The 14,752-nt window shown below is 37.9% G+C and overlaps 1 protein-coding gene across 1 annotated transcript in view; it reads left to right on the top strand.

Annotated features, from left to right (window-relative positions):
* The first annotated feature begins 14,717 nt into the window (after positions 1–14,717).
* Positions 14,718–14,752, top strand: part of GPRIN1 (G protein regulated inducer of neurite outgrowth 1) — a 926,017-nt gene continuing 925,982 nt past the window's right edge. Inside the window, exon 1 of the mRNA XM_044069349.1 lies at positions 14,718–14,752. This exon is cut by the window's right edge and continues 84 nt beyond it. The gene's annotated coding sequence lies outside the window, so the exon portion shown is untranslated.

The following is a 14,752-nucleotide window of genomic DNA, read 5'->3' as shown; positions in this document are numbered from 1 at the left end:
ATGTTGTTGCAGTAAGTGCAAAAAGGAGGGGCCACAGGGGTGTGTTCTTCTGTTGTCCTCCTCTGCTCTGAATTTGCACTTTACCCAGTCCCTAATGCTTTTGGCATTCTTAGAAACAAAAAAGCATGGGGTCCTAGGAGTTTTTCCAGTTGTTTATAGTCTGTAATCACTGCCAATGTATCATGATCTTTCTGATTGTTTTATAATCTACTCTAAAAGTCAGGACCATGCTTCTTTTTCTTTTATCCTCCTGTGGATCCTTGATTTCTGTTGAGCCCTAGGAGTCTCCCAGGGCACCATCAAAATGGGGTCCTCTGCCTCCTTTAATGTTATGATTGTATTGAGGATGGAATTCAGTAATCTATTGTTGTACCTCCTAGATAGAAAGTCATGGTGTAGACTGATAATATTTGTGATGAAATTTCTAAGCTCCTTGGAGACATGTGAAATTTTCATCCCCTTTGGTTTTATAACATTTCTGTCAGTGATCTGGAGATGCATGCTTTTACTGTGCAGCAACATATTAACCTTGGTTGGTTTTCCGAACAGGTTATTGGCTAAACATATTTATTTTTCTGAATCCTTAGATATGGTTATGCCTAAAAAGCTAACTAGGGCTTGCCGTGAGAAGTCCTGAACCTCAGAAAGCTAGTGGAATTACTGAAATGGTTGCAAAAGTCATTCAGTGTGGCTTCATTCCCCTCCCAGAAGACAACAATGTCATAAATAAAATGATGATAGCATTTCATCAATGCAAAATAGGGACTTTGATACACAGCTTCCTCCTCCACCACACATTTCCCAAGATCCACATTGACCAGGCTTAGAGACATGGCTGTCCCACAGCTATTGCAGTAGTCTGCTTATAGAACTTGTTGCTAAACAGTAGTTGTTCCTAAGGGTTAGATCCAATAATATTCCTACAACTGCTGCCCTCCTAGTAACACATTCCTTTCCTTTTTATATGCTTCTGTTACAGCAAATTATAAACAAAAGTATGACATCTAGTTCCAAGGAAGTCATGTTCCATTGTATTCATACTAACCAGGCATATCTAGCAACTGGAACATCCACAGAGGTTCCTCGTTAAAAGAATACAGGGCAGGATTAGCATGTCCTATGCAGACCACCTTATGGCTCTATCCCTGTATTCTGTCTCCTACAGTCTGTTGAGGGAATAGCTATGCCTGGCATACAAGGTATTGTCAGACTCCACCCTGATAGACCTCCAGCATATTCACAAAACAATGTGAAATAAACACCAAATACACTCATAAAATCCTCAAATAATGCATAAAATATGTAAAGAAAGTTCTTTACATATTTTATGTATTATTTGAGGATTTTACGAGTGTATTTTTTCTTATGGTTTGGTACTTTAATTGGAGGCTTGGTTTTTGTTTTGAAGGAAATGATGTCATACTGTTTTAATTACTTTTTACATATATATATGGCTGTATTTTTATTTAAATTTGTCTGATGAAGTTTGCTTAATACAGTAAATGAAAGCGTAACCTTTATTTTGGATTCCAGTGTGGTTTGTTCTTCATTTGGCGTTTATTTCATATTCACAAAACAAACACCTCTAGAATTAACATTCTGAAGACGTAAACATTGCCTGTGGTATAAATAGGACCTGCTGGAAAGACAAGTATGTACCCCAGAGACTACCCTATCTAGGGAACAGGCTCCGCATCCATGTGAAGGAACATTCCTCCCTAACCTAATTTAAGTTTAACTTGGACAATTGAATGGGAAGAGGAAATGCATCCCTTGTTTGGCACCTATGTCTCTAATGGACACAGGAAGGCCTCTGCTTGTAAATGTTTCATCTCCTGCTTACACTTATCAGGGGTACTAGAACTTTTCAGAGATTTGGGATGCGTGGCAAGGCTTAAAAAGGCCCTTGTGGTCATTAGCCTAGTAATCACCTAGGAACCTATGAAACTATGAATACAGAAATTGTGTAGAAGCACTGTATAAAGTGCTTCCACATCTACTGTGACCAAGATTGTGGAATCACTGACTGGAATATCTCTAATTTTGCCTAAAATATCCAGAGAATCTAAAGTAAAAGATGTGTTTGCCTTTGCCATTGGTGTTATCTAGGCATCAAGGTAAATGGATATTGTCTCAGTTATGGAACTACCACTTGCCACTACTGGTTTGTAGGGAGATTTGAGATGTTCCTATGGGGTTTTAGTATCCCAATGAAGCTTGGTATATTATCAGTCAAAATGGTTGACATCTAGTAAACTATCCTTACGCAATATTCGTAGTTGCTCTTTCAATTTATTATTAGTGACATTCATGGTGTAAAACCTGTTATTGCCAAGCATGGTGTTAATCTTGCAGTTATAAGTGGCTGTATCTGTTATTAGAATGCCTCTCCTTTCTAGAAAAATACTTCTGAAAATCTTAAATTCTTTTGAAAACCTTTGTTTTCAGTAAATTGCATTAGATGACTTATGATTCAGAAATGTGCCATCCGCAGTACTGATCCTAATCCTATTATATCATCTATCAGCTTGCCATTATGCTTGTGCATTCTGCAGGAGAACATCTTAACAAATTAGAAACCAAAAAACAAGGATCCACACAAGCAGGACTAAACACTAATTCCTTTAATACATTGAACAATGAAACAATGAATTTCCAGAAGTGCAGTTTGAAATAAGCGCTTTCGTTTGTAACTGTGACAAACTTCTTCAGATAATTAAAACATCATTCCCTGTAGTTTAACTACTTGTTCATACTTGTTAACCTCATATTCATTTGTCCATCTCCCTCCAATGAACAAACAGAAAAAATGACACCCCCCTTCCCTTTATTTTTTTTTTGAAATACTTAAACCCTTGTAACAGTATTACGTAATTGTGCAAATAAATTCATATATATAATGTATACAATAAACCAATAAACCATATTTGCCATATTTGCCATCTCAATTCCATCTTTTCAAGCAAAACTGGCCAGGTTCCCCCCCTACTATTACTTTTCAAGATGTCCAAAATAATAAACTTAAATGTATGCGTAGGGTTTCAATTTACATGCTTCGCCAGCGCATTAGTATCATTTAACCTTGGCCATGCATGTGCTCTAAGCCATATTTGCCATCTCAATTCCATCTTTTCAAGCAAAACTGGCCAGGCTCCCCCCTACTATTACTTTTCAAGATGTCCAAAATAATAAACTTAAATGTATGCGCAGGGTTTAAATTTACATGCTTCGCCAGCGCATTAGTATCAACATTATCTCTTATTGCTCTAATGTGTTCTCCCATACGATCCTTAAGTTTGTGCTCTGTTTTTCCCACATGAAAAGAAGTACAGTGGGTGCAGAGGGTGCAATAAACTACTTTGTTAGTATGGCAACTAAATTTACCCATAATTTTAATACAATTATTGTTGATCATAACTTCACTAGTTTCCATAATAAATTTACAATATTTACATCTATTGCACTTGTGCATGTTTCCTTTAGTACTATTGTTAGTAGTAATTTCAAAACATCTCTTAAGATTATAGCCTTTCTTATAATCTACACTAGGGATGGAATCAACTTTGTTTCTCAACGCAGGATCATTCAATAAAAGGGACCAATTTTTATATAAAATATTCCTAACCGAGTCTTCTTCTTCTGGTTAGGGGTCGCCACAGCAGATCACCTGTCCGCTCATGATTGGCAGTGGAGTTTTATGGTGTCGAGTTGCCAGTCCGGCGCCCAGCCTTCCACAGAAGGCACACGCACGCACACACTCACACCTAGGGATAATTTAGAGTGTCCAATTCACTTACAGCATGTCTTTGGGATGTGGGAGGAAACCAGAGCGCTCAGAGGAAACCCACGCGACCACAGGGAGGACATGCAGACTCCACACAGAAGGCACCCCAGTTGAGGATCGAACCAGAGAACCTCTTGCTGTGAGGTGGCAACGCTTACCACTGCACCACCGCGGCCACCCAGAATAATCCTAACCGAGTGGCTATCCAAATTAAAGGTAGTAATAAAACTCCAATTAAAATTTGTATTATTGTTATTTATATGTTTAGGGTTGTTGACAATTATGTTGGCACCATTATCTATATTAATCCTGTCACTAATTACTAATTCATTATCGTTTGTAACGAGTGTTAAAGGGTCGATATTCAAAGATGTATTTTCACTACATAAAAGAGGTTTAAAATGACCATTTTCTCTTTTAGCAATGACCTCATTCATTACTTCATCAATAAAAAATTCAGGGTAATCTCTATGTGAGAACATGGTCTTAAGTAGATCACATTTTAAAATAAAGCTGTCCCATCTACTGACCATTCTGGCTGCTTTCACATATTGTCCCTTAATAGCAGCTTTCTTTTGTGAAAATGGATGGCTACTATCATAATGCAATACGCTGTTACTATAAGTGTTTTTATGGAAAATTTGGGAAGTATAGTTTTTAGTTTCAAAGTCTTTTTTTAATAACACATCCAAATATAAAATCTGCTTTTTATCTTTTACGGCTGTGAATTTCAAGAAGGTGGTAGTATGGTTAATATATTCCAAAAATAGATCAGCCTCTACATCTTCACCCCCTCCATAAAATAAAAATATTGTCTAAAAAACATAAATACAACTTACGGCACTTAAAGAAAGAAGATGTGAAAATGTAATGTTCTTCCCAAACACACATAACTATATTTGCATAGAGCCCACCGCAAGAGGACCCCATAGCTATTCCTTCATTTTGTAGCTACAGTATATCATTGAACATAATAAAATTATTTTTAAGAATGATGTCAAATAATTGTTCATATAAATTTATATCCACGTGGGTAAGTCCTTTTTTGTGTAAATATATGTTCATCCATTCAATACCGACCTGATGCAGTATAACAGAATATAAATCCTTTACAGCTATAGTGATAAACGTATCGTTCACCCCAAAACAGGTTTTATTCATTCTTGCTAGGAAGTCCCAAGAATCTTTACATAGATGGGCTTCAGTCAATATTTGTGTTTTTAATTTTCCATCTAGAAATTTAGCTATAGGATAAGTAATAGATCCTTGGGCATCCACTATTGGTCTCATAGGCAGTTTAGAGACGTCCTTACGAATTTTTGGGACACCAAACAGCGCTGGTGTCCTATGGTACATTACTGTCATATAATTCAATTCATCCATATCAATGGACCCTTCAATGAAAAGGTCATATAAAGTACCCCTAGTACGTCTATAGGCCCCATTCATCTCACTAATTGAGCTAATACTATAAGTTTTACTTGTCAAAATCTCCTCCATTCTCTCTATATAGTAAAGGTTATCAAATATAACCATCCCCTCTCCTTTATCAGATTTTATTAACCTAATGACTTTTGTGTTCATTAATATTTGTAAATGATCATACTCAATTTTTTTTAAATTATAACCTCTTTTAGGTTCAATGGCACGAAAATCCAACTCATACATTTTTTCAAAAAATTCTAAGGTTGGATGTAAAGGTGGATTATATGTACTAGAAACATAGAATAGTTTGATAATTTGAACATTAGGCTGAAAAAGAACTGTTAGATTCAGTTTTCGTAAAAACAATTTCAAACCTATAGTTGTTTCTACAAGATTAATATTACGATTAGGGACAAAAGTTAAGCCCCTAGATAATAAGTCGCAAATAGTCATCAAAGTCAAAATTCGAAAAATTATAAACAGAGAAGTCTTTTACTTCGTTTGTCAAAATTTTAAGTTTTGTCACATCATCAAAGTCTATTATCTGCGACCTCTCCAGATTCCCCTGTTGTTGTTCGTGCCCCTGTTGGTATAAGTTCCATATCATTGTTGTTGGCCTCTGGTCCCCCAATCGCTCACTGCGTGGGGATTCTGCTTCTGCTGTTGTAATCTTTCCAACCATCTGAGGGGTGGAAAGTCCTCCATTTCTAAAAAATGTTTCTCGTCAATATCATTCTCCTCATTAAAAGTGTTAGACATTTGTTCATCCACGATATCATCAGATGTTTCATTATTGTTTACATTTAAACCCCATTGTTGTGAATCCCGGGGTAGGGGATAAGCTATTTTGTTCTTATAAGCTTTTTCATCCCTCTCAAGTTTCTTTATTTTCTTTTCTTTTATGGCCTTTATTTTCTCATCAATGGACTTAAATACCTTCTCATAATCAAAATTATTTTTACTAAATGCAAGATTTTTTTTTAATTTCATTGTACAACACATTGGCTTTTTTAGTTAGATTTTTTTATATTATTACTGTTGTCTTTTATAACTAATTTCATGTAGTCAGCTCCAAAATTGTCGAACAATTTAATAAGATCAAGGTGCAATGAAGAATTAGCTATAAGTCCTGTCGGGTAACGCCAAACGCGTAACCTTTTCGGAACTAAGTTTTTCTTTAAGCATTCAGTAAAATACATATTGTCCATTTGCAACCTTTTTATCTTCATTAAAATATAGTAAAGTTCTGATAGTTTATCAAAAAAAGTTTTTTGCATACCTTGGTTGCTATGCCTAGGCTGGTCAAACAAAGCATCATCCCTTAACCAAGCTGTGAGTGATATCCCATTACCATTAGTCATTGGGTAGGCCCTTGCTCACCAGGTACACCATTCAGACTATGATCAGTGATGTTTTCTCCATTAGATAAAAAATCAGATAAGATGGAATTGAGATGGCAAATATGGCTTAGAGCGCATGCATGGCCAGGGTTAAATGGATCCCTATCAATAGGTAGAGTGTTGAAATTAAAATTTATTGAACGTTGACATATGCATTTTAATTTATTTTATTTATATTTCTTAGCACTTTTTAGTGTCTTTAGTGTTTTCATGGATTTATTGTGTACATTATATGAATTTATTTGCACAATTATGTAATACTGTTACAAGGGTTTAAGTACTTTAAAAAAAAAGGAAAAAAGGGAAGGGGGTGTGTGTGTCATCTTTTCTGTTTGTTCACTGGAGGGAGATGGACAAATGAATATGAGGTTAACAAGTATGAAAAAATATTTAAACTACAGGGAATGATGTTTTAATTATCAGAAGACATTTGTCACAGTTACAAATGAAAGCGCTTATTTCAAACTGCACTTCTGGAAATTCATTGTTTCATTGTTCAACGTATTAAAGGAATTATTGTTTAGTCCTGCTTGTCCGGATCCTTGTTTTTTTGGTTTCTGGGTTGTGTGGCTTTTATTATCTTTACCTCATTTAAATAAGGTCCCAGGAAAAACAAGCTATCTGCTCCTGTTGAACAAAGGCTTATTTCATAATTGGACACAACTTGAGAAACCCGTTTTGCATTTTACACTCGTTCAAACTCAAAATGCTTTCACACTCTTTTCAATATCAGATTGAGTTCTGCTTAAATTAAACAGAGGTGACTGATGCCTGCTATGTCACCACTCACTTGCAGTTTCAGGCCTTACTTTCCTATTGCACTCTGCTACTTAGGGATCAGAATGCTGTACCTTATGTGGACAAAGGTTCCTACAGCTGTGTGTGTTTGGTTTATTTTGTGGATGGAGATCCCATCCGACTGATGCTCTTAATGCTAAAAAAAAAAAAAAATCTATCTAGGAAGTAACAGCCACTGCTACATAAGCTTTATATTGCCACATGATTCAGTTGCCCCATTAATACTTCTTAACTTATCTCTTGCTTTTGATTAGCATACAACTGAAACCTTTCTTCAAATGTGCTTGCATGTGTGCTATAGTTGCTTCTTAAAGTGCGATTTTTGTTTTATAGAGTCAAATTGTGACCCACGTCAGGAACTGTGAAGGAATCTGCTCCATTTTATACATTACATGCACAATCTACTTAGGTTCATAGGTTCATAGGATGATACTAGGCTATTGGCACAGAGGCCCTTATAAGCCAAGCCAAGAATTATCACCCATGTTCCCTCAAAGTCAGCACCTGTTTCTCCTGTCCAGCAGGGACAAAGGTGGGATCCTAAGTGAGTTTCCCATCCAGTCGTCCAGGTTCTTGTTAAAGAGGGCTAGAGAGATACTCTGCTGGACACGGAGAGGGAGTCTATTCCACAAATGGGGGAGACTTTGGGACACAAATCTATCCCACCAACAAGCTCTATTAATGTCACAGACCAGGTTAAGGCCTTCTTTGACTGAGTGGGCTCTCAATCAGTGAGCCAGTTAGCTACCCATCTGGTAACATATGGGTTGATGCCTAGCTGGAAGAGTTTATCTATTATGCCCAAGTGGGGAATAATGCCATAGGCTTTGGCTATGTCAAGGTAGGTGGTGTGCACTGTCTTCCCCTCGTCCATGGCTTTGGTGACTGTTTCGAAGAAGTCAACCAAGTTTAACAGACACAATCTCCCTTTGACAAAAGCAGACTGTGTGGGGTCAAGCGTTTGTAGTTTGCCAATGTTCTTGTTTATAAGGTCCATGATAATGCGTTCCATGGCCTTGCAGATCAAGCTAGTTAGGTTGATGGGTCTATAATTGCCTATGTCAGTGAATGCTCCACCTTTGTGTGTAGGGATAACAGTGGGTGTCCTCCATTCAGCTGGGATGAAGACGGTGCTCCGGCTTTGGTTGAATAGGGTGTCTAATGGAACTGACAGCTCATGCCTGAGTTCATGTAGAATACTGCCAGGGATTTATCAGGTCCCATGGAGACTGTATTTTTTTGCCTTTGAGAGGGTATTAAGGACCTTCTCCTTGGTGATGAGGGGAGGGGGCATGTTGTGGATGTCCTGGTTTACTGATGGTGGGGACAGGGATTTGAAGTATTATCTGAACCTGTCTGCCAGCAGGTTGGCTATATCTATGGCATTTGTGTATGTGGTGTTAGTGACCACCAGTTCAGAGCAGATTTGGGTGTTACCTTTAAGACTGCGGACATATGTGAAGAAGGTCTTGTGATTGTCCTTAGTGGATGTGGCCAATTTGGACTCAAAGTTAGCCTTAAAGGATTTCACCAGTGACCTTATTTGCTTGTTCAGACAAAGGAGAGATCGCTTCCAACTTGGCACCTGCTCCTTCTTGGTCCTGGGCAGCAATTTTTTTTCCTTTTATTATAGAGTTTGTTTATTGCTGCTGTCCACCAGACAGGTTTACTCTTCCTTGAGGAAAACTATTTGGTCATACAGCTATGTAGGTGCTCATATAGTTTTTTGGTATAAGCTTGGACATTAGTGCTAGTTCCAACTGAAAGGACGGTGGTTATGAAGCTGCTTATACCTGCTCTGAGGAGATTGTAGTCAGCTTTGAAAATGTTTTTTCATTTGACCCTGAAAAGGGGAGGGAGGCTCAGGAGAGATGGTGGCTTCAAAAGTGATTGTTTTATGGTCGGATCTTACCAAGGAGGATGCACTGTAGGAGTGTTACAGTGGCTACTCATGTTGATTAAGACCACATCCAGGATATTTTCACCTCTTGTAGGTTTGTCAACCAGCTGATCCAATGCATTGGCACTGATGAATTTGAGCAATCTCTGGGCGTTCATGTTTTGGATAGAATATGTCTTCCACTCTATGGTTGGGTAGTTAAAGTCAGCCAGGATCAGAGTAAAGCATTGAATCTTGATGGATTAATGTAAGTCCAGATAAGTGGAGTGGGCGTCCTGAGTCATGGTTGGGGGTTTGTAGCTAGCTATGATTTGAATAGGTAAAACAGTTAACTGCATTTGGAGTGAGTGTCTCCTGTGTGTCATACTCTTTGACCAGCCTGGAGGCATGTATGTCTTTGATAAATATTGAAACCCCACCTCCATTAGCTTTGTAGCCCTCTGTTTGGGGCCACAAAGTATGGTAGGATAAGTAACTTGGTAAGGTTGGAGTGCTATCCACAGCTTTGAACCAGGTTTCAGTCACTGCACAAATGACAGCATCCTCCAGGGTAAGGAATGCTTGCAATGAGTGCAGTTTCATGCTAAGACTCATAGTGTTTAGCAACATGACCTTTACATTTCATTTAGAAGAATTTTTCATGTTGGTAATTTTGTGCTCATGACTTTGTCTAAAAAGGCACTATGGAGGAGGCAAGAGCCTTTGCCAGAAGCCTGAAGCTCAGGAAAGACAGATGAAGGCTGTCTCTGGCAAAGCATCCTGGTCTGTCAGTCATGTCCTCTCATGCTGTCAGGTACTGGATTCCCTTGGAATGACACCAGAAACTAAGCCAATTGTTAAAGTCAATCATTTTCTGGTTGTATTGAGGCATAATTTTGGGTGATGGTAGGATGCTGTTTAAGGCTAAGGACATACCTACCTGGGACACATATTCAGCGAGCTCAATCATGTCTCTCTTCATATAGCCCAGAGAGGTATGTCTCAAATCATTCACACCAACATGGATGATGACAGAGTCATAACAGTACCTGTTGTTAAGAGACTTGAGTGTGTGTGATATGGTGGATTCTAGCATCTGACAAACAACTTACCATGGCTTTCTCCTTGTCTAACTTGGTGACGGGCACATCTGAGTGTCTCATGGTAGAGTCTCCTATGACTAGTATATTGGGTTTGTGGCTGGGCCTTAGAGGCTGTGAGACACAGACATCTGTACTATGTGTGATGCTTGGTGCTGCGGGTTCTGATGTGTGTGTGTGTTTTTGATTTGGAGGTCTCTTTTGTTTAGGTATGTTTTTGTTGAGAACCTCTGCATATGTAGCAGTCTGTTGTACAGATGTGGGTGGTGTTAGAGGTGTGGTGCTCATAGTGTTTGTGCTTACAACCTTCTCAGTGCCAGATGTACTGCTTTGTGACTGAGACAGCAAGGATTCTAGGTTCTTAATGTGATTGCATCTCTCACATATTGTGTTCCCTGGGTGGTAGTAGTAGAGGGTTGTCTGTATACATAAGGCAGTTGCTACACTGTCTCAGGATGTCCATATCAACCAGACTAGCAGGAGAATCCATAGGACATTGTCCAGTCATGGTTATCAGAATCTGTGTAAGAGAGGTAAGGGATAGTAGAGTGGGTACTATCTGAGGAGAGTGCCTATAGGTGTGAGTAGGCCTGGATAAAATCAATAGAGTAGTTACAGGCGAGGGCCTCACTTATACAGGAGTGCTGGAAAGAGAAAAAATGCAACTAAGATACCTCACGAAGGGTTTGAAAAGTGCAGCAGCAGTGCATGATGGGCAAACAAGCACAAATCCATGCAGATGCTGGGTTTAAATACCACAAAAATGAAGGTAAAATAGAAACACTGGAATTGATCAATCAACCCTTGTCCCTGAGTTCTTAGCTCATCACACTATGCCAGACCAGTTCCAACCAGTTCACTTACTCCCACTAAGTGTAGACAGGCCCTGGCCAACACAAGATGGCATAACAGGAAGCACAGGTATCACACAGACAGATCTGGATACAGCAAAACCTGTAACTTGACTATGCTAAAGATATTTAAACTCTGTTTATGCCAGTTTAACACAGGGGAACAGGGGAACAGATTCACACTTAAGCATAACAGTAGCAAACAAAAGTAAAAAAAAATCAAAAAAATAACCAATTAACCAATAAGAAAGCTCAAAACTGAGCCCTGTTCCAGCAGTCTTCAATCAGACTAGTTCTAACTGCACACTCCTGTCATTAGAGTGCAGGGGAATCCTCTCCAAAAAAGATGACCTGGACGAATGCTCAAGTTATACAAACAGAGATAGATTTCAGAAAGAAACAGTTCAAATAAGCAAGCACAATAAGCCTTCAACCAGCAATTCCCACCTCAGAAGGGCAGAATCTACCCTCTCCTCCCACAAGAGTGCAGACCACAAACCTTCTTACTGTAAAATAACTGGCCTGAAGCTTAAAATAGCTTAAACCAGAGCTAAGACACTTTTAGAATAACAGACACTAAGCCTTCAAAAAGCAATTCCCAACTCAGAAGGATGTATGATACCTCTTCTGCCACAACAGTGTAGACCACAAACCTTCTTAATATAACACAACTGGCCTGAAGCCTAAGTGCTTAAACCAAAAGGCTTAGAATAACAGATACAATCTAATCAGGCTGCTAACAAGCAGTAATAAATGCAGCAGAATAAATGCAATTGAGTAATTTTAAGAACAATCAGCAAAAGCAAAATAAAGTGGGACGAAACACAAATATAGAAAAAGCAGATGAATAAAGTGCAATATTTTTTAAGACATGTATTTTAGTTTTTGCATAGTTAACCCTGACAGCCTATTTCATTTATGATCTGGTTCTTCTCACGTCCAATGTTTTTGCTGCACAAGTTATAGTCTATGTATCTATTACCTATGCAGACTTTATTTTAGTGATTCATAATATATTATGCTGGTAAGCATTCCTGATTTCCTTATAAAGGGTATCTTTACAAATTCTACCCGGCTTCCTCCTTGGGATGGAGCCTGTATTTACCATCTGTTATTCTACATTGACAACCTGTAGTTAACATGAGACAAGATAAAACATGACCTCACACCCTTGTTAGGCAAAACAATAATGTGTTTTTTTCATAAACAGTGTGAGCTCAATGTCAGGCAGTGTTCTATACCTTTTGTGTTTGGAAAAGATGATCACTTATTTCTATCAATCTGCGCTATTTTTTGCACTGGACGTGCAGAATAGAAATTCCGTGAGATCTACCCACGATTACAGCGGTGACATAGCTGGTGCAGCTATTCAACTGATTTTAAGAATATACCAGCTGGATTCATTTGTACTGCAGCTAAATGAACTTTTCTTTACATTGTTAATGTGCTTTAAAATAAAGTCAAATTCCTACAGACAGTTATGATATGGACTGTCAATATTTCAGGGTCTTGTTGCTTAGGATACTGTTCTTTCCTCCTAACCTTCAAAGTTGTAACTTCTGACAGTAGCATTAGCTGCTGATGCTGAGTGTAAATGTTTGATTAAATCTTACCTGTACATTTAGAATGTGCAAGTGCTTGGATGTTTTTTCAATAAACATCTTTATTAAATTATCATGCATGACATAGGCAATCTTATATTTATATAAATAAAAAAACAAACATTGACACCACTTTAGTTGCAAACATTATACATCACAGACACCATTGAAACAATGGTAGTTGCAAACATTATGCATCACTTATGATCTATCCAGTAATTGTCAGTTAAACATTATATGGCTCATTCAAATCCTGCCTCTTAAACCTTGTTCCTTGTCCGCATATATTGTTCCCGCAATTCCCATTTTTTTCTAAGACGTTTGCTCAGTCCCTTTTCTAAAGATCCCAATTCCAGTTGTTTTACCTCTGTTACTGTATTCACTTCTAGTAAAGATGGTCTAGACTTTGATTTGCATTTTCCAGGAATTGCTTTTTTGACAGCCATCATAATTATACTCAACAAGGCTTTACTATGTCTAGGCAATTCCAGACTGTTATTCAAAGTGACATACTGCAGTTTGTAAACCCAGCCTTCCACCAATAAATTTTTCATTTATTCACTGCTGATTAAACTTTTTAATGTTCTAGAGAATCCTCAGGTTCTTCACTATATTTTTCTAGTAACTTCTTAAAAGTTTCATAATGTAATCACTCAAAGTCCATGGCAGAAAGTTCATGTGGAATGACAGGGATCTCATGTGTCTATGTTATATAGGCATGCCAATGCAGCTATAGATCGCCATTTGAAGAACTGCTTAGAAAAAAATATATTTTCAGCATATATCAGTGATAACAGATGCTCTAAAAAATTGCAAGCTGTGACTTACTTGCTCTATTAACCACACTTATGTACTTGCAACTAAGCTCTACGAGACTTAATCAGTGTGTATACATGTTGTATATATCTTCAGTCATTCCCTAGGTTCCTTGCTATTAGCTATGCAGCCTCTTAAGTTCATTACTGTAGATCTATATCGGAAAATGTGTTTTAAACTGCATAACTCATCACAGTGTGCTCTTTTATTGCAAAGTTTGAGAGCATATACTATAAATTTTACTTTATGCCATTGCTCATGTTTTTACACCATACAAAGTCTGATATAGGTCAGTGTTCCACCCTGGTCAACAAATTTAAGTTAAGTTAATAAATAACCCTCAGTACCCCCCAACAGCAGAAAACTATACATTCTTTATGCTTCCAGTCTGCCAATTAACCTCTTAAGTCGGCAGTTTTAATTTATGGAAAACCTCTTTCTTTTCTGTTTTTGCATATTTCTTTACAGTCTACATGTAGTCTGCCACTGTTGTTCATGGTGATACATTATCAGCTGTGATCTGTACAAAAAATGTGCAAAGCCCTAAAAAAAGAAAAGAAGCAAAATTCCCTTTCCCACTCTGTACTGATTTACTTGTCAGTTTTCCTGAAGTCAAAATAATTGATATTTTCATATGTATATTACACCAGCAGTTTAAACCAAACCATTCTCTCCCTCTGCTAGAGTCACTAACTCTGGCAACCATTGTACAATTTCCTTTCATGTAGGTTACTCTGAATTTGCATGCCATAGCATACAAGATTGACTGGTTTCATCTACATAGCATTTGATATGTAGCTGTTAAGTTCTGGAGATCTACTGTGTTTCTGATGGCCTTCTCTATCCCTAGCATACAGAAATGTATCGTCTATGTTTTCAGTCTTTCGTTCATTCACATTGCTCACTTCTAGGTCTGAATTCTTTCATTTAATTTATTTTTTTCTTATTACATCCTTTATTACATACTGCCTTTCGAGTGAGTCTTTCTCTGTCTGTGCCTATCCCCCTTCCCCCTCCCTCCTTCTAGTTTTCTTACTTAATGAGATGTTCCTACACGCATGCTCTCAGACTGGCTTGCAATATCAGTGTTCCTGCTGC

This window comes from Protopterus annectens, chromosome 4.part0 (genome assembly GCF_019279795.1).
Source record: "Protopterus annectens isolate FY-2018-M chromosome 4.part0, PAN1.0, whole genome shotgun sequence".
NCBI lineage: Eukaryota > Metazoa > Chordata > Ceratodontiformes > Protopteridae > Protopterus > Protopterus annectens.
This window is presented reverse-complemented; position numbering and strand designations above follow the sequence as displayed.